The sequence below is a fragment of the Megalobrama amblycephala genome, linkage group LG3 (genome assembly GCF_018812025.1).
Source record: "Megalobrama amblycephala isolate DHTTF-2021 linkage group LG3, ASM1881202v1, whole genome shotgun sequence".
Classification (NCBI taxonomy): domain Eukaryota; kingdom Metazoa; phylum Chordata; class Actinopteri; order Cypriniformes; family Xenocyprididae; genus Megalobrama; species Megalobrama amblycephala.
In genome coordinates this window covers 11,534,439-11,557,276 of record NC_063046.1, presented here as the reverse complement: position 1 = coordinate 11,557,276, position 22,838 = coordinate 11,534,439, and the positions used below count along the sequence as shown (strand labels likewise).

The window sequence follows — 22,838 nt, the reverse complement described above, 5'->3', positions numbered from 1 at the left end:
AAAGTTTCAATAATCAAACTATTCAAAAAATAAACAAACAAAATCAAAAGAAAAAACAATTCAGAAGCAAAAGTTTACCCCAGAAAGAAAACAAAACCAAGTAAAGCTTTAAAGAAAGACAATTACTGTGCGCGTGTGTGTGTGTGTGTGTGTGTGTGTGTGTGTGTGTGTGTCTGTCTGAGTGATGTCGGGGAGCTTTTGAAAGTTTTAAGTACGTTTAAATGCGTTGTTGGTAGGAAAATACCTGAACTGAGGTGGGTCTCGGCAGTTAAAACCCCACATAATCGGTAGTCGACGTCGTTGAGGGCGTTGCGATGGTGCAGCAGTTAATTCTTTATCCGAGAAACTGGAAACAGTCGGAAGCGACAGAAACCGGGAGCCTTCTCTCCATACCGGGCAACGCGCTGCAGACAACGCCAGTGACGAAGGATCAAGCGAGCTCAATAGACGAACAGTCGGAAGCGACAGGAACCGGCAGCTTCCTCTCCATACCAGGAAACGCGCTGCAGACAACGCCAGTGACGAAGGATCAAGCGAGCTCAATAGACGAACAGTCGGAAGCGACAGGAACCGGCAGCTTCCTCTCCATACCAGGAAACGCGCTGCAGACAACGCCAGTGACGAAGGATCAAGCGAGCTCAATAGATGAACACTGAAGCGACAGGAACCGGCAGCTGTAGTCATCCGTGCCAGGGAGATCCATCACAACGGCATGTGCATAATTAAACGTAGCAATCTGCCGTGCACATAATTTAAACAGCCCGCGTCTCGACTCAGCCTCTATTGTTGGTCGCCCTCCCACTGCAACGCAACACTTCACTCACGACTTCCTGTTGTTACTCCTTCCACTTCCTCTTTTATCCAGGAATTTGTTCAATTATCCGCCCCTTTCTCCTAATTGGCTATAACATCCATCCATTTTAAAAGTGCAGTTTATCCCAAAACCGTCACAACTTGCCGACACATTTTGGACAAATCACTACTGCGGCAGATACATGATTGTCTGACTTTGATCCATCTGTGTTGACAGGTACATGGGATGGTAAACTGAATCTTATGTCCAGAAATTTCTCCTGAAACATTTAGATGATTTAGCTGGGTTTAAAAAAAAAAAAAAAAAAAAAAAAAAAAAAAAAAAAAAAAAAAAGTATCATGAGCCAGGTGCATCAAAAAAGTTGTTTTTTTTAATATTCCAAGGTGGTATAGGGCGAGCAAGTGCTAAGAGTTTTAGGAAGCATGTTCATTTGTGTCAGGGTTATATGACACCTATGAAATGTGTCATGTGCCTTGGCAAGGAGCATGCACGCTCAGTCCTTGAGGGGGCTAAATGTGTGTATTGTAAGAGTTTCTTGATGAAGAAACTCTGCTCTTGTTTTTTCCTTTTCTCGAGGGAATTTGGACAATCATCTTTATCCGTTTGGATGAGCTTTTGTTTATCGGGATATAACCGCCCAGCTCATACGAACCTTCCATTTCTCCCAGATCTTCACATTGATGTGGAGAGATCTTGGGGAAAGCCATTTTCTGCTCGCATTCACCTTTTCCAGCATGCAAATTATGCTGATGTGGAAGAGATCCATGCTCCCCCAAAGCTCCACTTGAATAGCAATTCTGAGTTGTTAGGCTAAGTTGTTTAGCCTCCTTGGAAGCTGTCCTGAGAGCAAAATGTCATTAGGCCTCCTCTCGTTTTAAGCCCGGAACGCACCAAGCCGATGCCAACAAACTAGTGGCAACGAAAGCAGACTGCGGGGTTGGCTCACGTCGGCAGCGTCTGGGTCCAAAGTTGCCCTGACACACCACACCAACGGTCAAGTAACACATCCGTTCTGTGCCTGCGTAAGAAGCAATGCCTTTCCGTACCAGCAGGTGGCAGTAGCTGAACAGCCAATCAGAATGATCAGATGTCCCAACTGACCGATGAATCCTGACACCGATTGAGCCTCTTTGGTGCCTCAAAGTTGGGGGTGTTTTAGGCACTTTTTGGCCATCCTCTCCCCTGATCTCCGCCTGCTTTAGTAACAAGGCTGTTATGTAGCCTTCTTGGCTGGTGTAGAATGTAGTACTGAGGCCTCCATCCTTGAGTTCAGTTAGGGACCAAGTTAGGTTCTCTGGGAGCATCCTTGGTTACTGCTTGCAAAATGAGCTCCGCCTGCTATTAGTGATTTTTGACAGGCATAGGATGCAGTGCCGAGACCTTCGTCCCTAGAGCTTGGGTAGGTAGTATGCCAGGTTGTTAGGCTCTCTTTGAGCCTCCTTGGACAACGCACAAGCAAGGAGTATTTCTAGGCCTCCTCTCCTTATAACAGTCATTTGCTAAGGTCTTTGCTCTACAGAGCTTCACTTGGCCAGCTAGATCATGTTGTTAGGCCTTCTTGATAGCTGCTCTTTATAGGGCGTAGTTAAGCCTCCTCTCACTTTGGAAAGTTGGTGTTTACGGCCTCTGTCCTTAGAGCCAATTAGGTGGGAGTGCCAAGTTGCAGACCTTGTTGAGCCTTCTTAGCTACTTCCTTTAAGTTAAGAGCGTTGCTAGACCTCCTAATTTGGGAGCCTAACTCCACTCTTCAGGGCTCTGTCTGAACAGTAGCTCTGAGTGGTTAGGCTCTCTATGAGCCTCCTTGGAAGACCTGAGGCACTCTAGTGGGACGCAGCACAAGTTCCCATTCGAAAGTGAACGTCTGAGGTTACACATGTACCCATGCTTCCCTGAGAAGGGGAACAAGATGCAGCATCCCTTTGCCATGCTACAGGTATTCCTGCATGCATCTCCTTCAGACAAGTATTTCTAGGGCTGGATGATTTGACCTAAAATCAAAATCTCGATTAATTGAACATTTTACCTTGATAACAATTAATGAATGATTATTTTTGATTATATTTGTTTTGTTTTTGCCCTCATAGTTCACTGGCAAGGTTTGTACTATAAATATGCTTGACTATTAAAAGGTGGAATATTTTTTCCTAATGAAATAGTGATCTGACATGACATAGCTCACTTTCAGCACTTATTTTATCTATGGTTCCTAACATTTATTACAGATTTCTGCTCGTTGTAAATTAGATACAGATAAATTAGTACAGTACCAGTACATTTATTTGAATGTGTTAATGAGAGCGATTGCGTGTGTGAATTAGTCTGATTAAAAAAACGACACATGGAGTGACACTCAAAGACCTCAACCGAATGGCCAGAAACATCCCTACAGTCACACTAGATCTTGCAGGAGACCACAACGTTCACACTTACCTGCGAGACATCGACTTTCACCTGCAGTCTTTGACCAGTGTAAACCACCAAGATAGACTATCTGCTTTGGATCACTTCCAGCCCAGAGTTGCGACACTTTCAGACTAGGCAGCCAGAAAACATCTAATGAGACTATCAGCAGCTGAAACAAGCCATCATAAAGGAATTCTCAGACCCAGAGTCTGAGAATGGGCTGATTGCTGCCCTAGACACCAAACAAGGTCGGCATGAAACTCCCTATGTTTACTACCACAGACTCAGATTAGCTTACTTCAGAGCTTGCAACGAACCTGGGATGGAGGAGGACACCAGCTTCAAGAGCCTTTTCCTCTGAAACCTCTATCTGATTGTAACTCACCATTTGGGCATTAGGGCCTACCCCCATACAATGCCTATTCAACAACTACGTGACCTGACACAGAAAGCCTTTAACAAACACAAGGCCTCCTCAAAAAGGGTTTGTAAGACCCCAGTGATTCTGAACCGCAAAACCCAGAATCCAAAGCGACACAGAAAACCAGAAGGTACACAGTACTGCCACAATGCAAGACCCTTCAACAAAAAGCTCCTAGTCAGCAGAGGGCAGAACCGTCACCATGGCAACAGACCCAGGCAGCAGACCAACCGCTGGGAGGAACCATGGAAAAGAACATCCTCACCCTGCAATAGGGCTGGACGATTAATCGAAAAGTAATGGAAACTGAAATTCGGAACCTCTAACTGACATAATTTTCCCATGTTGGTTAATACTTCCCCCTTAAAAACATACTACCGCGTGTGGAGCCACGTGAGTCAGTCAGTGGCATAAAAGCAACACAGAGGTGAATGCCGGATCAACACATAGTGATGGTGCATGAGCGGTAAGCCTTGCGTCTTCACTAAACTTTGTCAGATGTATTTGTTTTAAGGTTTGCCAGTTTGAACATTCAAGCGATTTTAGGCGATTTTATTTCGAGCTTCCGTGCTCGCGCAGCTGCATTGTGGCACGAACACTCATACAAACAGTAGCTGCGCAAAACGTGAAGATCGCGGGCACAGAGGAGCAGAAAGTAGTTGTCAGCGCTGTCATGTGATTTACCACTAAAGTAGCTTAGAAACTCAAATTTTATTATCCATGGGTTTCAAAGACGTCACTTCCGCTATGCCCGCCGCCATATTTGTGTCCGGTCACAGCTGCGCGCTCTGTTTAAGTCTATGGCGACAGCAGCTACAACTACCAGAGGAAGGCCAACAAAACACTCTCAGAAGGTTCACAACAAATTTACAATATGTCTGGGATATGTGGTGCTGTTAGCCGTTTTAACAGTCGTCAGAACTACACATTTATTTGATTTCAAAGGAGTTAGATCGGCGATATTATTGGCTTCATTCAGAAAGGACCACACCACTGGCAGCCAAACAGCAACGCACAACATTAATAACTGCTGGGACTGTAATTTACATAACTTTATAACTAGAACACTATTGTAATAAAATGTTGTGAATTCTCTATGTTGTTGTTTCAGCGTGTTGTTGTGGGAAGAGGGCGTCTACTGGAGTTAAACATTGATTACATAACTTGTTCAAACTTCACTTGTGCATTCGCGTCATTTTGTTCAGATAAAACTTGTAATATTAATTTTATGAAGTATAAATATCTGATTATACTCATGAAGGATGTGTTTCGTTGAGGTAAATAACCCACAGAGCTGAAAGTAAGGCAAAACATTAATATGATTGGGACTGTCTTCTTATAAATTATATTATAATCGTATATACTTGTAACATAACGTTGTGAATTATTTGGGCTTATTTGCTGTGTTTCGGAGTTCCATGACGTTACTTCAAGTTCATATATGCGTGATTTTGTGCAAATACTAGTTGTAGTATCTGAATTATTTTATATAGGATGTGTTCCGTTGAGTTAATTAACTTTCAGTTTATGTGTTTTTATTCTCTTCAACTTCAGCGTGCGCAGCTCAAACAGCAACGATTAGCTAAGTCATTTAAATGTTTACAGTAATATTAAAACTTTCATGTTTTTTTTAAAAAATGAATGCATTATTTTTAATATCTAGCTCTTATATTGTTCTCGTATTATATTCAGCAACACATGGTTTGATTAATAAGGATCACGAACAATAACAGATTTTTTTCTCAAATCATCTCATTTTGATAACAGTATTATTTGAGCTGCACGTGCTGAATGAACACCCGTAAAATGAAGCACTTTGCTAGAAGGTTAACTCAAAGGAACACATCCTATATAGGGTAATTCATATATTTATACAAGATAGACATAAAATTACAACTTATATTTGCACAAAATCATGCACGCATGTACTTGAACTATGTAGTCAGCTCGTGTCGTGAATTTGTTCATCCTGTAATAACACGCCGAAACACAGCAACTAGAATTCACAATATTTTAATACAATATTATATACAATTATAATGTTATGTAAATGACAGTCCCAGCAGTTATTAATGTTGTGCGTTGCTGTTTGGCTGCCAGTGGTACGGTCCTTTCTGAATGAAGCCAATAATTCCGCCGATCTAACTCCTTTGGAATCAAATAAATGTGTAGTTCTGACAACTGTTAAAACGGCTAACAGCACCACATATCCCAGACATATTGTAAATTTGTTGTGAACCTTCTAAGAGTGTTTTGTTGGCCTTCTTCTGGTAGTTGTAGCTGCTGTCGCCATAGACTTAAACAGAGCGCGCAGCTGTGACCGGACACAAATATGGCGGCGATAAAATACAGTGACGTCACATGAAACCCATGGATAGCATATATTTTTCTACTTTTGAAGGAACTATTTACAACCCACAGCTTCACAATTAATAGAGAGACAGTATGACTAATTCACACACGCAATCGCTCTCATTAGGTACTGGTACTGTGCTAATTTATCTTTATCTGATTTACAACGAGCAGAAATATGTAAGAAATATTACAAACCATAGATAAAATAACTGGTGAAAGTGAGCTGAATATGTCAGACGTTGTTATGTATTCACTATGTGATTATTCCTTTATAGTGTTGAACCAAACCCAGACAACAAGCCCAAAAACAATTATAATAAGTAGACATGGCAACACATCAAAAGCGTGCTCTGCGAAGCAGCCTTACAAACAGAAACAAAACATAACTTTGCTGTGGTTACTAGAGATGTTCCGATACCCCTTTTCCATTCCCGATACAGATTCCGATACCTGAGCTCAGGGTATCGGCCGATACCTGAGCTCAGGGTATCGGCCGATACCTGAGCTCAGGGTATCGGCCGATACCGAGTACCGATCCGATACCTGGGTGTGTATCTGTATGAATTGATAGAATTATTTATGGTGTGCTTCAGACTTATCCCTTAATAAAACAAGAACAAAAATATACAGTGAACTAGAGTATTTTTATTATCTGACATAGGCTACATTTGTCAGTTATATTATTTATTTATTTTAAGTGAAAAAGAACTTCAAATGCAGCCACAAATCTAACACTGTAAACTGAAAAAGGTATATTAGTTTTACAATATAACTATAAAAACAGTGCAACAAATAAATCTAGGAATAAAATTAGGCTATATAAGAAAATAATCTCTTTAAAACTTGAAGTCCAGAAACAATTTTGTTAAATAAAAATCTCACGTTTTCGACGACTGACAGCAGCTGGTCATCCAGAACAATAAACGCGACAATTTTGTCGGTTACCTTTATTGTCTTTTGAAAACTTTTCTCTTTGTTTGAATGAAGCTGGCACGCCTCATCCTTCTCCATCTTAAGTGCGTCAAACGCCCGAATCGCTCAATTCGCACCGCGTCATTCACGCGAATCGCGCCGCAGGGAGTCAATTCGCGTCTTTGCATTGACTTAACATGTAAATCACTCGCGCTTATCGCTTCATTCGCGTCTGGTGTGAACGCAGCATTAGCCTTTATGTAACCATCGTGTTGCGCGGGGTGACGCGTCTTCAAATGCTTTATTAAGTTATTTGTGTTAAAGTTGCCAATACTTGTGCCACTCGAAATTGCAGCATTGCATATGAGACATGTCGCCGTTTTACTGGTCTGAAATACTGCCAAACAGCAGACATACTGCTAGCGCGTTTTCACTTCTCCGCTGCTCTAAACTCTATGCTCTAAACAGTGGTTGCTTGTGGCAACACAGCACAACTTCCTGTGTTTGCATTCTGAGCCGCGAAGAAGAATTGATCTCCGATTTGCTGCGTTAAGCAAAGATAGCGGGCACAACTAGGTATTGTTTAAGAAAATGGTATCGGATCGGTACGTGAGTTTAAATACTCGCCGATACCGATGCCAGAAATTTTTGTGGTATCGGTGGTATTTCCGATACTAATATCGGAATCGGAACAACCCTAGTGGTTACATTACCATGCTGTCAATAACTGCAATTTCGGGGAGCGTGTCATGTTCTGTATACACATGGAACAATAATTTATGAGGATTCACTTCTGTATTTAAATGCGGTTATCCCTCCTGAAACTTTATAGTTTGTACGTGGCCAACGTGGCCTGCAAGAGCTCTTTTAGTCTTACCAATCACAGAGGTTGAGTTCTCCCCCCCCCCCCCATTTGATTCTGCTCTTACAATTTAAATTGTCTGTCACTGTTTTTTAAAATGTAAAAATACTGGAGAATTTTGCTCGGCTGTTCATCAGTTGCTGTCCTGATCTCTTTTATATACACACACACACACCATCATAACAATTACACACCAGTTCAATAACAGATAACACTGCACTGAAATATTCACACTCTCTTTCAGTCTGTCTTCTCATGAATAAAGCAGTTGAGACCATAGAGACACCAGGGCTGTAATCCTCACTCCCTCAAGCCCTCAGCAGGACTGTGTGAAGTGTAAGTAATAAAAGGATGGGTTAATGGGGAGAGAGAGAGAGATAATGATGAATCACTAAAAAACACATTTTTTAACCTCCAAAATAAACTCCAATGTAACTCAACCCTAAGTAGAACCACTAAACTGGCAAATTATCTATTAAATAAACAATTTAATGAAAGACGAATCCTCTCCAAATACAGATTAATTGACGATGATTTAGAAATAGAAAGAGGAAGATGTAAACAAACATGGACAGATAGAGAAAGCAGATGATCTGTAGACACTGATCTACAGCAAATAGAGGATGAGAAACTCTTTCTACTCATCTGTCCTAAATATCACAATGTAAAAGAAACATTTCTCCCCAGATTTGAATTCATTAATTACATTATTCATTAAACTTATGGTACTGAGAAAATGTCCTTCATAATGCGAGAAGATGATAGCACAGCTGCAAAATATGTGATAGCCATTCAATTTTAGAAAAGTTTAACTGCCTAGAGTCCTGCTTTATTTATTCATCTATTTAGATGGATTTTGTTTATTTATTTAATGTATATATATTAGTATAGAGAATATCTATCTATGTGTCTATATGTTTTAGAGGAATGGAAGGACACATCAGACAGCAAAATACTCAGAAGCTGAACAGTTCATCATGGCTGTCTGTCTCTAAAAACCTTGTGAGCTCCTTATCTACATTTACATTCATGCATTCAGCAGATGCTTTTTTCCAAAGTGATTTTGACTTTCAAAGAATTCACAATATGCATTTTATCAGTATGTCCCTGGGAATCAAATCCATGACCTTGGCATTGTGCCCTGCTCTAACAGTTGAGCTACAGGAATGCTACCTACCAAAACAGTTTTTGTTTGCTGCTGACTCACAACACAACAGGATGGGTTAATGGGAAGAGAGATTCACAACAATGCGGTTTAAGATTTTAAACACAGTCACTGATACCAACATCATGTCCTAACCTGCCATGATGTGTCAAGTTTCAAATGAAATTGCTGCACAACTTGACACAATCTCGGCCAATCAGAACATGTCTAATGTTTAATAAAATAAAAATTAAGTTAAGGAAAAAAGAAACTTGATTAAAATGGAAGAAATTTTTTTATCAAATGACGCTTTGTTGTGTTGTGCCTAGTTAAGTGTAATAGTGAGAAACTTTAAATTAAAAAAATAAAATAGAAATTACAGAGTCAGACTGTTCCCACTCTCTCACCATCTTCTCTTTGCATGTCATTCAGGGTTTTTATATATTAACTAAAACCATAAAAAAAAACATTTTTTGTTACTTGAAATAAAATAAATGTTAATTGAAATAAAATATAAAAAACGTAAACTTATTTTATTTCAGCTAGTTGCCAATAGTATAATATCATAATATTAAAGGTGCCATAGAATTGAAAATTGAATTTACCTCGTCATAGTTGAATAACAAGAGTTCAGTACATGGAAATGACATACAGTGAGTCTCAAACACCATTGTTTCCTCCTTCTTATATAAATCTCATTTGTTTAAAAGACCTCCAAAGAACAGGCGAATCTCAACATAACACCGACTGTTACGTAACAGTCGGGATCATTAATATGTATGACCCCAACTTTTGCACATGCCAGCTCATGTTCAAGGCATTAGACAAGGCAGTATTAACGTCTGGATGTGCACAGCCAAACCAACAGGTAAGCAAGCAAGGACAATAGCGAAAAATGGCAGATGGAGCAATAATAACTGACATGATCCATGATATCATGATGTTTTTAGTAATATTTGTAAATTGTCTTTCTAAATGTTTCATTAGCATGTTGCTAATGTACTGTTAAATGTGGTTAAAGTTACCATCGTTTCTCACTGTATTCACGGAGACAAGAGCCGTCGTTATTTTCATTATTAAACACTTGCAGTCTGTATAATTCATAAACACAACTTCATTCTTTATAAATCTCTCCAACAGTGTGTAATGTTAGCATTAGCCCCGTTAGCCACACACAGGCTACTATGAAACTCATTCAGAATCAAATGTAAACATCCAAATAAATACTATACTTACATAATCGGGTATGCTGCATGACGAACACTTTGTAAAGATCCATTTTGAGGGTTATATTAGCTGTGTGAACTTTGTTTATGCAATGTATTATAGAGTCGCGAGCTTGGGGGCGGGGAGCACGAGCATTTAAAGGGGAAGCACGCTGAATCTGCGCATATTAGGCAGTTAGAAAAAATGAATAAAAGAAAATCTATGGGGTATTTGAGTTGAAACTTCACAGACACATTCAGGGGACACCTTAGACTTACATTACATCTTGTGAAAAAGCATTCTAGGGCACCTTTAAAAAACAACTGACTTGAACCCTTAGACACAAACTGTCGAAACGTGATGGTGAGAATGATGAGAATTATAGGAAGCACACACAGAGAAAGAAAAGCAATGAACGAAAGAAAAAGAGAACCAAAAAGTGTGCCACCTTGCCAGGAGGGGCCTTGGTGATGTTGCCATGGAAACAACACTGAAATGGCTTCTGAGAAAGGATTGAATTAGAGAGAGAGACAGAATGAGAGAGGGAGAAGAGTGAAAATGGTGCAGAGAGAATCCCTTCTATACATCTCAACAAGATGTCAGAAATGCAGAAGAGCCCCACCCACTCTCGTAATGATTATACCTAAGCATGTCTCAATTTCCCCATCTCTTTCTGACAGCAGGAGGGGGTCAGGGACCCTAGGGAGAGCAGCAAAGTGAATTCCTGAGTTGCTGTTATGTGTGTAGGGGGATATAAAGCAGTAATATGTGATATGAATATTAAGAGCAATGAGCATATGAGGTTCACCTCATTAACCAACGCTAAACACTCATTCACAATCATCTGATTAGGAGCAGTTATAGTACAGCAGCAGGAGTCCGAGTCAGTGAGCATGTAGTCTCTGTTTGCATGATATTAAAGACAGAACTACCCGCTTTTGTGGATGCATGTTGTTTTTGATGTGCATCAGTGTCATTTAATAAGTTTGTGTGTGTGCATGAGCATCTGCTCTGTGTGAAACAGACGGCATTTATAATGCAATTAAAGGCCCAGCTCTCTCTCTCTACAGGCATGTGTTTAAAAGTCAATGTAATGCTATCAAACACTCATCTCTCACTGTGAGCCAAGTGCCTGTGGACTGCATGCAAAATATCACACACACACTATATCATTAGTCACAAACACTTAAGTTCATTCTCTTAATAGATTCCAATCTAATGCAATCCATCTGCAGCTGCATTTATTTGATTAGAAAAACTTGTAAATTATTATAACTTTAAACAAAGGTGAATTTTCTGCAGCCATTACACCAGTCTTCAGTGTCACATGATCCTTCAGAAGTCATTATAATATGCTAGGTGATCAAGAAACATTCCTATTATCAATTTAAATCAGTACTTAAAATTTTTGCGGAAACAACTAATATATATATATATATATTTTTTTTTTTTTTTTTCGGGATTACTTTATGAATAGTTCAAAGAATAGAATTTATTTGAAAGAAATATTTTGTAACATCATAAATGACTTTACTGTGACTTTTGATCAATTAAATGTTGTCACAATACTGTAAACTCTAACTTTGATACGATACCTTGAAAAATATCAATATTCCATACCATTTCCGATTACATGGGGGAAAAACTGCCATATAAACTGCCATGTAGATTTTTTTTTTAATATCTCATAATCATTTGCCAATCCATTGAAATTCTATGCAATCAATATTTTCAAGCTTCAAAAAGTATGAGACATTGTGACAGTAATGCATATGAATCAAGTAGTTTAATCCAAGTCTTATGAAGAACCATGATCGCTTTATATGGTGCTTAGATTTTAATTTAGGTTTTATTCACATTTAAACACTGACAAAATTCCAATCATCTCGCATAAATGTTTGCTCACTCAATGTATTTGTGTTTTTACAGTGGGGGAATTTTGTTGCAATAGCTTAAAGACAGCACAAGGAAGCTTGATTTCAAACTCTGAATTCAATTTACATAAGACAATTAAACAGTCAGTAATAAAATGACTGTATTCAATATTAATATTATAAAGCAACAAGAATATTTTTGGTGCGCCAAAAAAACAAAATAACGACTTGTATTTGTATTTTGTACTTGTACTTGTATTTTCGGAACACAATGAATCATCGTATTGAATCAGCGTATTGAATCAACAGCAGATTCGACACGCTGATTCATTTATGCTCCGATGCTTCCTGAAGCAGTGTTTTGAAATCAGCCATCACTATACAAGTCGTTATTTTGTTTTTTTGGAGCACCAAAAATATTCTCGTCGCTTTATAATATTAATATTGAACCACTGTACTCACATGAACTGATTTAAATATGTTTTTAGTACCTTTATGGATCTTGAGAGAGGAAATGTCATTGCTCCCTATGAAGGCCTCACGGAGCCATCGGATTTCAACAAAAATATCTTAATTTGTGTTCCGAAGATTAAAGAAGGTCTTACGGGTGTGGAACGGCATGAACGTGAGTAATTAATGACATTATTTTCATTTTTGGATAAACTAACCCTTTAAAATATATTTTTTATATTTATATATTTTTATATTTATAATATAATATTATAATATATTTTTATGAGTTTGTCACACCACAGAAAAATGTGTTATGGACCACCCAGCCAAATTTGAAAAAAAAAAAAAAAAAAAGTCAAGTAAATGAAATAAGTTATGAAAATCTTGATTAAAAAAAAAAAAGCATTATTCTCTCGCAAATGCTAGGGGCGTGTCCGCTGTCTGTGCTAAAACCACGCCTACTTGCGAGAGCAAGTAGTCTTACTAGTCTAATGAGTCAAACATACTGATGCATATAACCAAAAGAATCACATTAGGGTAGGGGTGTAACGATACGCTCAGGTCACGATACGATACGTATCTCGATACGGAGTTCACGATACGATACGTATCACGATATTTTGAACAAAATGAAACTGAAATTCAAACAAGATTTATTAAAAAAACATGAACAAATTTCAATAATTTTCCTTGTTGTACATACAAGATCACATTTCAATAAAATAAATAAATATAAAATTTTAATAAAAACCTTCTGTATTCAAATTAACAGTTGAATAGGGCTGTCTGTCACTGAAAAAAAAATGTTAAATTTAACATGAACTTAGAATTATGAATAGGGGCCGTTCACATATCGCGTCTAAAAACGCGTGGAAGGCGCGGCCGCACCGCTTCTCCTTCTTTCCAAAGCGCTTGCGCTCCCGTGGCGTCGGTCGTTGCTATGCAACCATGAACTGAGCTCTCTAAGAGGATCAGGATGTTTCTGCAAAGGATAAATGATTTCTAGCCCTTGCATTAGTTTTACTACGAGATATATTGATGGAGATAAGATATAAAAACCACCATGTACAGCTATGATCAGCTGTTCGGCTGAGCTTTTGATGTTTTGTTACGGAAAGGCCATAGCTGATCGGTTGATTCTTGTCACACGACCTGCGGTGCGCTTGCGGCATTCTGAGAAGTTGAGAATTGCACGCGCGTCGCGACCGCGTTGATCCCTTTATGAGCGCGCCTGCCGCGCGGCTACATTTGAAAATAATAACTGACTTGCACGCGGAAAAGACGCAATATGTGAACGGCCCCACAGAACTTCTTAAAGCAAAGCATCGCAAGCGTCTTTTGCTTTTCTGTGAGCACAGCCGTTGCTGTGCACTGCGGTGAAAGAAAGCCACGACGTTTCTCACGCGACCATGCAAGAGACTGACATGAGAAACGTTTAAACCTGCTTGCAAGATTCAATGTGTGCCCGAAACACTTACTGAACTAGAGAGCTGATTGAGACACACCATTTACGATAAATCGTTACACCCCTAATACTTATAGTAATTTAAAAATGTGGTAGCATTGGATCTGGACAGGAAGGATAACTCTGGGAGTTGGAAGGGGTGTGTCGCGATTCTGCCTTCTCACATCGCGATACAGGTTCGTGGACCTGCGTATCGCGATTTCGGTTTCATATCGCATATCGTTACAGCCCTACATTAGGGGGTTGCAAAATTTAGTAGAGTTACTGTGGACTACCTACTAATTATAACATAAGCACACACAAGGCATCTTACACTCATTGGTGGGCACGCAATGCTGACTGTGGCACCAGATGTCGGCACTGCGAAATCGGAGGATGAAGGCCGGGATGACGAATGCCGGGATGATGAATGCCGAGGCGGGAGATAGTCGGTTCAGCCCCATTTACCAATAACAGTGGATTATCAGTGAATCCCAGCTGTCTCTGATGAAAGTTTGTAAAACTATCCGGTGTTAAATGATCACTGCAGAGGCGGGTGTTGATGGTGATTGTCAGCTCTCTATCAAGATGGCTCTTCACAAAATGAATCCACCTTTTCTTCATATCATCGTTTTTAGGAAATTTAAATAAGGAGACTGAGCTGTATTGTATATTATCGCAACCAGGTAATACGCCTTTGCTTGACGAAGGCATAGCTAGCAAAATGTAGGTTGTAGTAGCTAACGGTAATGACAATAACTCGCGATTGAGCGGGCGAGCTGCTGTAGTGTTAGGGGCGGGGCCATGCTCTGTGGCCCTTGTGCGTCATCAACATTTATTATAGTTAGGGGTGGGGCCATGCTTTGTTTGAGACTCTGACAAGTAAGCATTACTGTATTTCACTACTGTATAAAGACCAAAAATATCACTTTTATCTGATATCTTTTACTTTGTGACCATACACACAAAACTGACAAATATCCTCCAACATCAGACTCATCTCTGCTTATTTCCTTTCTTTTTTCCCAGCAACATTTTTTCAGGAGGACATTATGGTTTAAATATCAAATCAAGAGGAGCACAAACAGCAGAGCTGCATTTGCAGGTCGAACTGATGAGCAGATGTGTGTTTGTGCTGCTCAGATTCCAGAGGCCCTGATCCCCCCTGCCCCCCTTTTCCACTGACTTCCCTTCACCTCTTTAATGTCGGGATCAAATCTGTGGGCTCTCAGGGAGCCAAGCTAATCAAGCCTTAGCCAGAAAAAAAAAAAAAACCCTGTAAGGAAATACGATCACATTTTGTTCCCTTATCCAAAATATTCAGAGCTGTTCGGAACACAGAACAAGAGTGTCATTACTGCAGACTGAGAGGAAGTGTTGCCATGGTTTCTTTTCATGCCCTCTGATTGTTGCTTGATCAAAAAAAAAAAAAGAGAAGAGCAGAAGCCAAACACTTCGACAGACAAGATAGTTAGACAGAAAGAGAGCAAACTGTACATTATCCCCTTCAAGGTCAATGACTTTAGACTAGTATTAATTTTATATTTTATTTTTTTAGGCCAACTATTTTTTTTTTTTTTTATTATGTGTTGAATTCGCTTTTTTTTGTTTTAGTTTCATTTTAAGTAACTTTGTGCTTTTGTCACTTTTTTTTTTTTTTTAAAGGTGCCCTAGAACTAGTTTTTACAAGATGTAATATAAGTCTAAGGTGTCCCCTGAATGTGTCTGTGAAGTTTCAGCTCAAAATACCCCATAGATTTTTTTTTATAAAAATTTTTTAACTGCCTATTTTGGGGCATAATTAGAAATGCGCCGATTCAGGCTGCGGCCCCTTTAATTGCTCGCACTCTCCGCCCCCTCCCGAGCTCTCGACTCTATCACTGCATAAACAAAGTTCACACAGCTACTATAACCCTCAAAATGGATCTTTACAAGATGTTCGTCATGCATACTGCATGCATGCGTCAGATCATGTGAGTATTGTATTTATTTGGATGTTTACATTTGATTCTGAATGAGTTTGATAGTGCTTCATGGCTAAAGCTAACATTACACACTGTTGGAGAGATTTATAAAGAATGAAGTTGTGTTTGTGCATTATACAGACTGCAAGTGTTTAAAAATGAAAATAGCGACAGCTCTCATCTCTGTGAATACAGTAAGAAACGATGGTAACTTTAACCACATTTAACGGCCCATTTAGCTAATGGCTAATGCTACACTGTTGGAGAGATTTATAAAGAATGAAGTTGTGTTTATGAATTATACAGACTGCAAGTGTTTAAAAAATGAAAATAACGACAGTCTTGTCTCCGTGAATACAGTAAGAAATGTTCTTGCTTGCTTACCTAGTCTGATGATTCTGCTGTGCACATCCAGACGTTAATACTGGCTGCCCCTGTGTAATGCCTTGATCATGGGCTGGCATATGCAAATATTGGGGTCATACATATTAATGATCCCGACTGTGATTTACATAAGAAGGAGGAAGCAATGGAGTTTGAGACTCACTGTATGTCATTTCCATGTACTGAACTCTTGTTATTCAACTATGCCGAGGTAAATTCAATTTTTGATTCTAGGGCACATTTAAATATTACCATTTAGGTTTAATGTATTTTTATTTCAGTTTCAGTTATTTATTTATTTCCAGTTAATAACTGAAATGCTTAAACTTACACTTATTTCAGTTAGTTGACAAGCAGCATTTCTAATTTATGTAGTTTAAGGTTTCATCTAATATTTATATTTTATTTCAATTAACAAACAAATGAAAATGTTTTAATAGTTTTAGTTAATGATATAAACTTGCTCCAGACAGACTACATACCAATGAATCAAAAGCTCTGTCCTCATCATGTGTACCAGCTCTTGTGGATCTGATTTTGAAGGCATTAGATATGCCATTTGCAAATCAAGAAGATTCATTGATGTTGCAAATTACAATATACATCTGTAATGTTAGATGAAAAAAGATATGGGTCCCTAAAGCCCAAACTTTAGCAATAAATAAGAGTACATGTGTTAAACTGGGATGGGCTTGAGGGTTAGCAACGCTCTCTCTCTCTGTCTCTCAACCATGAACTCTTCTCACTCCGTCACACACAATTAAATGTGCTGCATTCAGCACAATTGGAACAAATCAGCCAGGACACCATGTGACCTAGCTGGATACCCCATGCACGAACTCCTGGCTGAATAAGGCCTGGAGCAAAAGGGGTCGCACCCTGGAGCAAGTGCTTTGAGTGTAGTGCTATGATCTGAGACCAGCTTTGTATCTGAAGTTCCAGTACATTTATTAGGATATGGATGGGTCCTTCATCTGTGTAAATGGGGCAGGCTAACAGGAAAACGAAACTGGGGTGTTCGGAGAAAAGGCGGTGGGCTAACTGGACAGTGAAATATGGCTGTGGGTGAAACCTTCAACCCGAAGAAGACTCAAAAGAATGATTACTTCAGTTTAATTGTCATACAAAAATTTAAAGTCAGCATTAAAAGACAATTAATGCAATTTCATCTATTTTTTTAATTGTTCATGTTGTTGTGAACAGTTCATCCATGCACGTGTTTCTTTTCATTTTTTTTGGGACCTCGTAATGTTTCATTCCAATATAATAGAAAAAAAAAAAAAAAACCATAAGATGCATAAACACAGGAAAATTGTTTACAGCATGCAATTTGACATCAGACAACAACTATCTTGAAATGTATTGCTGAAGACAGCATTTTGTAACAAAAGTGGTTAGCATGCTGACAGTTCATTTTTAAAATACATTTTGTGTTTTAGATAGCCAAGTACTTAGATGCTGGACGACTAAATCGGTCATTCGCTCGCTTTTCACTTTCACGTTTGAATTTGTGATCACACGAATACTCTGTAGGCCTATAATTTGCGGGCATCAGGGAACTGCTATCAATATGCAGGGTATTGAAATCGCTTTTGAATGCACGCTTGGTTTTTTACTTTCAAATTCGTGATTACACATACTCTGTGTATAGGGAGCGCCGGTACTGGCCGCACATTTTACAAGATAAGATATTTGTTGTGCACCAAATTCTCCATCATCATCTTGTCAGTCATGTCTCCAAGTGTAAGTGTCTGCAGGTTGGATTAATGGTGTGACGAAGGTTGGGGCGTGGAGAAAGGTCTTTATCATTGTTGTAGCAATTCACCTTTCGGGACACAAATTACTCCGAACTACAGCTATGAAATTTGACTCCTGCTGCGACTCTGCAGCTCATGCTGTATAGAGTAGAGCAGAAGCTTTCAGTTTATGGCCTAACTGTAGCATCCGTTGCAGGGCTCCAGACTGCGCCTAAAGCGGTCGCATTTGTGACTAAAAATATTAATTTGATAGTGATATTTTTGCTGAGGTCGCCATTGGCAACCATACAAATTCACACGTTATAACTGTAAAATTTGCATGTTATTTGCGTGTTCCGTGACCAGCAGCCTATCACATCATTTGCTGTGTTGACGTAATTACATGAGATGCTGTGTGTGAAAGATTCAGTTAGAGTGCCGAAATATGAACAGGTAGGGACAAATTTCACACACCAAACAGACGCCAGAGAACTAGAGCTGATGAAAGCCGACTGTGTTGTAACCTCGCGTCGCCTGCGTCGGTGCAAAACAGCTGCATTTGAACACACCATTCTGCTTTTGCGTAAAGAAGACAACTGCCTATTTCTTCATATAAATTTGTCTATATTCGTCATTGAAAAGGGGAAACCGGCTCTACAGACTGCAGATACACACACAATGCATTGCGTGCTTACCGTTATGAATATCAATCATGCTGATCACTTTCATTATTCCACTCCGCTCACCCTCATCAGATAAATTTAAGGTCATATAAAGTCTTCAGTGCCTTAAACAGTATAACAAGAGTATAAACGATCATTTTAAGGAGTCTTATATTTTGTGGATGGAAAAACAAATCGCGATACTCCCTAATGTGATTATTATTAATTTCATTAAATAAATGTGAGTGCTACATGTTTTAAAGTCAAAAGATGGCGCTGTCTTCAGAGCAGCTCGCAATCAATGATTAGCGCACATTTGTCAACCGATTGCTAATGCTGATCAATTATCACAGTTTACTTTATAATATTTATATTATATTGTGTTGTAAACGGTTGTAGCAATGTAATTTTTTAATCCTCATCTGAACTTGAATGAGCAGCAAAAGTAAAGCACAGACATTTCAAAATAAGAGTCCCGCTGTATTTCAAAGTAATCAAAGTCAAGCAGTATGTATATCAATTTCCCCTGTTTGTTATTTGCTTACACAAACCAAATTTAATACATTTATATATTTATTTCCATATATTTATTTTCATTTGATTCAAAGTAAACTATTGTAGCTTCAGGAAGGAAGGACTAAGAACATTATTTGACACATATTATTCAATATAAAAATTTTACTAGCATCAGGGTTATTATAGTTAACTAAAACCATTAAAAAAAATTTTATTGCTTGAAATAAAATGTTAATACTAAAATAAAAATCTATACAAACTAAACATACATGTTTAAAAACAAAATAAATAAATAAAACTTAAAAAAAAAAAAAAGCAGAAAATATAAAAATCGAATCGGATTCAAAATATTAACAAAAACTATAATAGTATTAAGTGAAAATAGTAACATTCTCACAAGATGAAAAAGCTGAAACTGTAAAGGGGAGATATATAAACACAACAGGATGACTAAAAGTAAGTGATTTAAAATTAAGTTCATTATTGTGTGGCTCTTAAAATTATTTGGCGCCTGTTTTATTCCCCCTATAGGAGCTAATGGCTCTTTGATGAAATTTTTTTGTCTGGAGCCCTGCATTGTCCAACTGAACTTTTATTTCTATAAAAAAGCAAAATGGCAGTGGGGGCGGTGCCACAGTGAGCAAGTAATGTAATCGGTCTGTGGCTGAACACCGTGTAACACTGACTACCACAGCAAGCATACATCCAGACACATCCGTCGGAGATTGATAACACTGTACAGCAGTGGATTGATTCACAACATCGATGATGACCACCGTGACACCCATGTAAAGTAACTGCAACAACGCATCATTGATCATGCCCTATTGTTGCCTGATATTGCTGAGTAAGCATGCTGGTAAAACAGACTGTGTGTGTGTGTGTGTGTGTGTGTGTGTGTGTGTGTGTGTGTGTGTGTGTGTGTGTGTGTGTGTGTTATTGGGTTTGTTGACAAAACCGGAAGCACCTACTCATGTTGACAACTAAAGTGAATAAAAAAGAGAAAATGAGAGAGGCTCTGGTTTAGTCCAGCTGTCTAGTATCCTGATATGTAGTGTGACCTGGAAAGTCCTTTTCGATAGGCTCAATAGACAGGCCATGCTTGCATTTTCTTTTCTTTCTTTTTTTTTTTTGGTGTAGGATAACAAAAGGCAAAGGGAAAATAGCAGCAAACAGCACTTCTGCACAGGCATTGCACACAAAGACAATTGCACACAAACACAACAAAAGGGAAAGGTGGCCTGCTGTACAAATACAGACAGTACGCCAACTGAGACTTTAGTTGAGACTTGACTTGGACTCCATGTTAAAGACTTGTGAACATGTCCATACAGTATATTAACAGAACTGACATCAATGCTCAAGTTCAAGTCAACAGATCCATTCCGGCTCATGGTTAGCGACATCAAAGAGCTGATACCGTCACAATCCAGTGGGACGTTTCAAAGTTGGTAAGCAAGCTGGAAAGTGGACACCAAACATTTACTCTGGCTAACATGATAAAACTGACATTATTAACCCTATGGGTTCTGAGGCATTTTTTTGGGACCAGGAGATGTTTTGACGAACATTTTTGAGATTTTTATTCTGAAATGATGCCAACCAAATATTTAGGCTCATAAGAAAGGCACTTGGCATTTAGTTATAATGTTGTTAAACATACATAGGCTACAAATGTTGGTAAATAGCTCAAAGTGCAGGGACTAACATTTAGTCAAAATTGAGATTGAGTCTGAAAACTGAGAGAGTAAATATTTGAAAAGATGGACAGACTTTGGAGGACAGAAAACAAAAAACAACATGAAGATTACCCAATATTTTTATGTTTATAAATATCATAGTTCATATTATCATTACATATATATATATATATATATATATATATATATATATATATACACACACACACACACACACACACACACACACACATACTGGAGACCTCAAGCCCTTAGGCATACTAGACCGACCTATGATAAATTATGTAAACTTACAAATATGGATGTATTATGTCGCAGTTCCTAATAAAGTCACCAGCCTCAACTGACTCGACATTTTATTTGTTCGTACCACATGATTTCTCGTCAAAGCAAATAATAATAAAATGCACAGCCCATGTTATGAATGTTTTCACGGTACCACATTAATCCTCATCACAGCCATAACACGCATAACAAACACATCACAGCCTTTTTACGGGATCAAAACAGAGCACTTGCGCGCGATGTTAGCGTTAGCAGCTCAGCTTTGTCCAAGCCCATGAGAGATGCAAAACCGATTAAAAGAGCGTTTACCTGTGTATATCAAGCACTGGAGCGGCGTCTCTCTGATTTCGGTCCGTGTGTTTCTCTCACTCTGTATTGTTACATCGCATGCATCCCGTAACGGTTATTGTCTGCAACGGCTGATGTGAATAACGGTACGCGAGACAGGTTCAGTTGTTTGTAAATCTCGGAACGATGCGCCCAGCGTGCGCGTTTCCTTGACAGCGTCGAGTCTTCTGCTAGAGAGCAAGATAAACGCTGCCTCGCGCGCATGCGCAGACTGAAGTCTTGACCACCTCCCACCGACTGGAGCAGCAGAGGAAGAAGAAATGAGCACTTTGCAATTTAGCATCTTTACAAAAATGTCAGTCAGGACGGTCCAATAGTAGACTATATTAGGTAGACTAGTTCCATTATGTACTGATGCCAGTGAAACCAATGTAAGCACAAACACAAAGGTAAAGACGAATGTATTAGCTTTTCTAAACAGAAATGTATCCACTGCGAGGATGTTAGGAATAGATTTTTGTAAATTGCTGTGCAAATTCAAATTTTGAAAATTAGAGCGCAGAGTAGGCTATGTATAATTAGTTTCTTATTCGTGCATTCGTATTTCTATCAGTAGATGGCAGCATTGGTGACAGTGATGCATAAAAATGCAATGTATAATGTAATTTGAATAAAATTGTTTCATTTTAACAGAAATGTAAAATTCAAGTAAAAACACGTTTCTTGGTTAACTCTAAGTTACCTTACCAATACGTTAAATATATATACAATATAGTCCAAAAGTTTGGAACCACTAAGATTTTTAATGTTTTTAAAAGAAGTTTCGTCTGCTCACCAAGGCTACATTTATTTAATTAAAAATACAGTAAAAACAGTAATATTGTGAAATATTATTACAATTTAAAATAACTGTTTTCTATTTGAATATATTTCACAAAGTAATTTATTCCTGTGATGCAAAGCTGAATTTTCAGCATCATTACTCCAGTCTTCAGTGTCACATGATCCTTCAGAAATCATTCTAATATGCTGATCTGCTGCTCAAGAAACATTTAATGTGTACAATTGTACAACATATTTGTGTACAATATTTTTTTTCAGGATTATTTGATGAATAGAAAGTTCAAAAGAACAGTGTTTATCTGAAATCTAATCTTTTGTAACATTATAAATGTCTTTACTGCCACTTTTGATTAATTTAATGCATCCTTGCTGAATAAAAGTATTCATTTCTTTAATTTCTTTTCAAAAAAATAAAAATAAAAATTCTTACTGACCCCAAACTTTTGAACGGTAGTGTATAATGCTACAGAAGCTTTGTATTTCAGATAAATGCTGTTCTTTTGAACTTTCTATTCATCAAGGAATCCTGAAAAAAAAGTACACAACTGTTTTCAACATTGAAAATAATCATA

The 22,838-nt window shown here is 38.4% G+C and overlaps 1 protein-coding gene across 1 annotated transcript in view; it reads right to left on the bottom strand.

Moving 5' to 3' along the window:
• Positions 1-21,715, bottom strand: part of zgc:109889 (uncharacterized protein LOC553542 homolog) — a 47,325-nt gene extending 25,610 nt beyond the window's left edge. The window contains 1 exon segment of the mRNA XM_048183866.1: positions 21,445-21,715. The gene's annotated coding sequence lies outside the window, so the exon portion shown is untranslated.
• Positions 21,716-22,838: the final 1,123 nt, after the last annotated feature.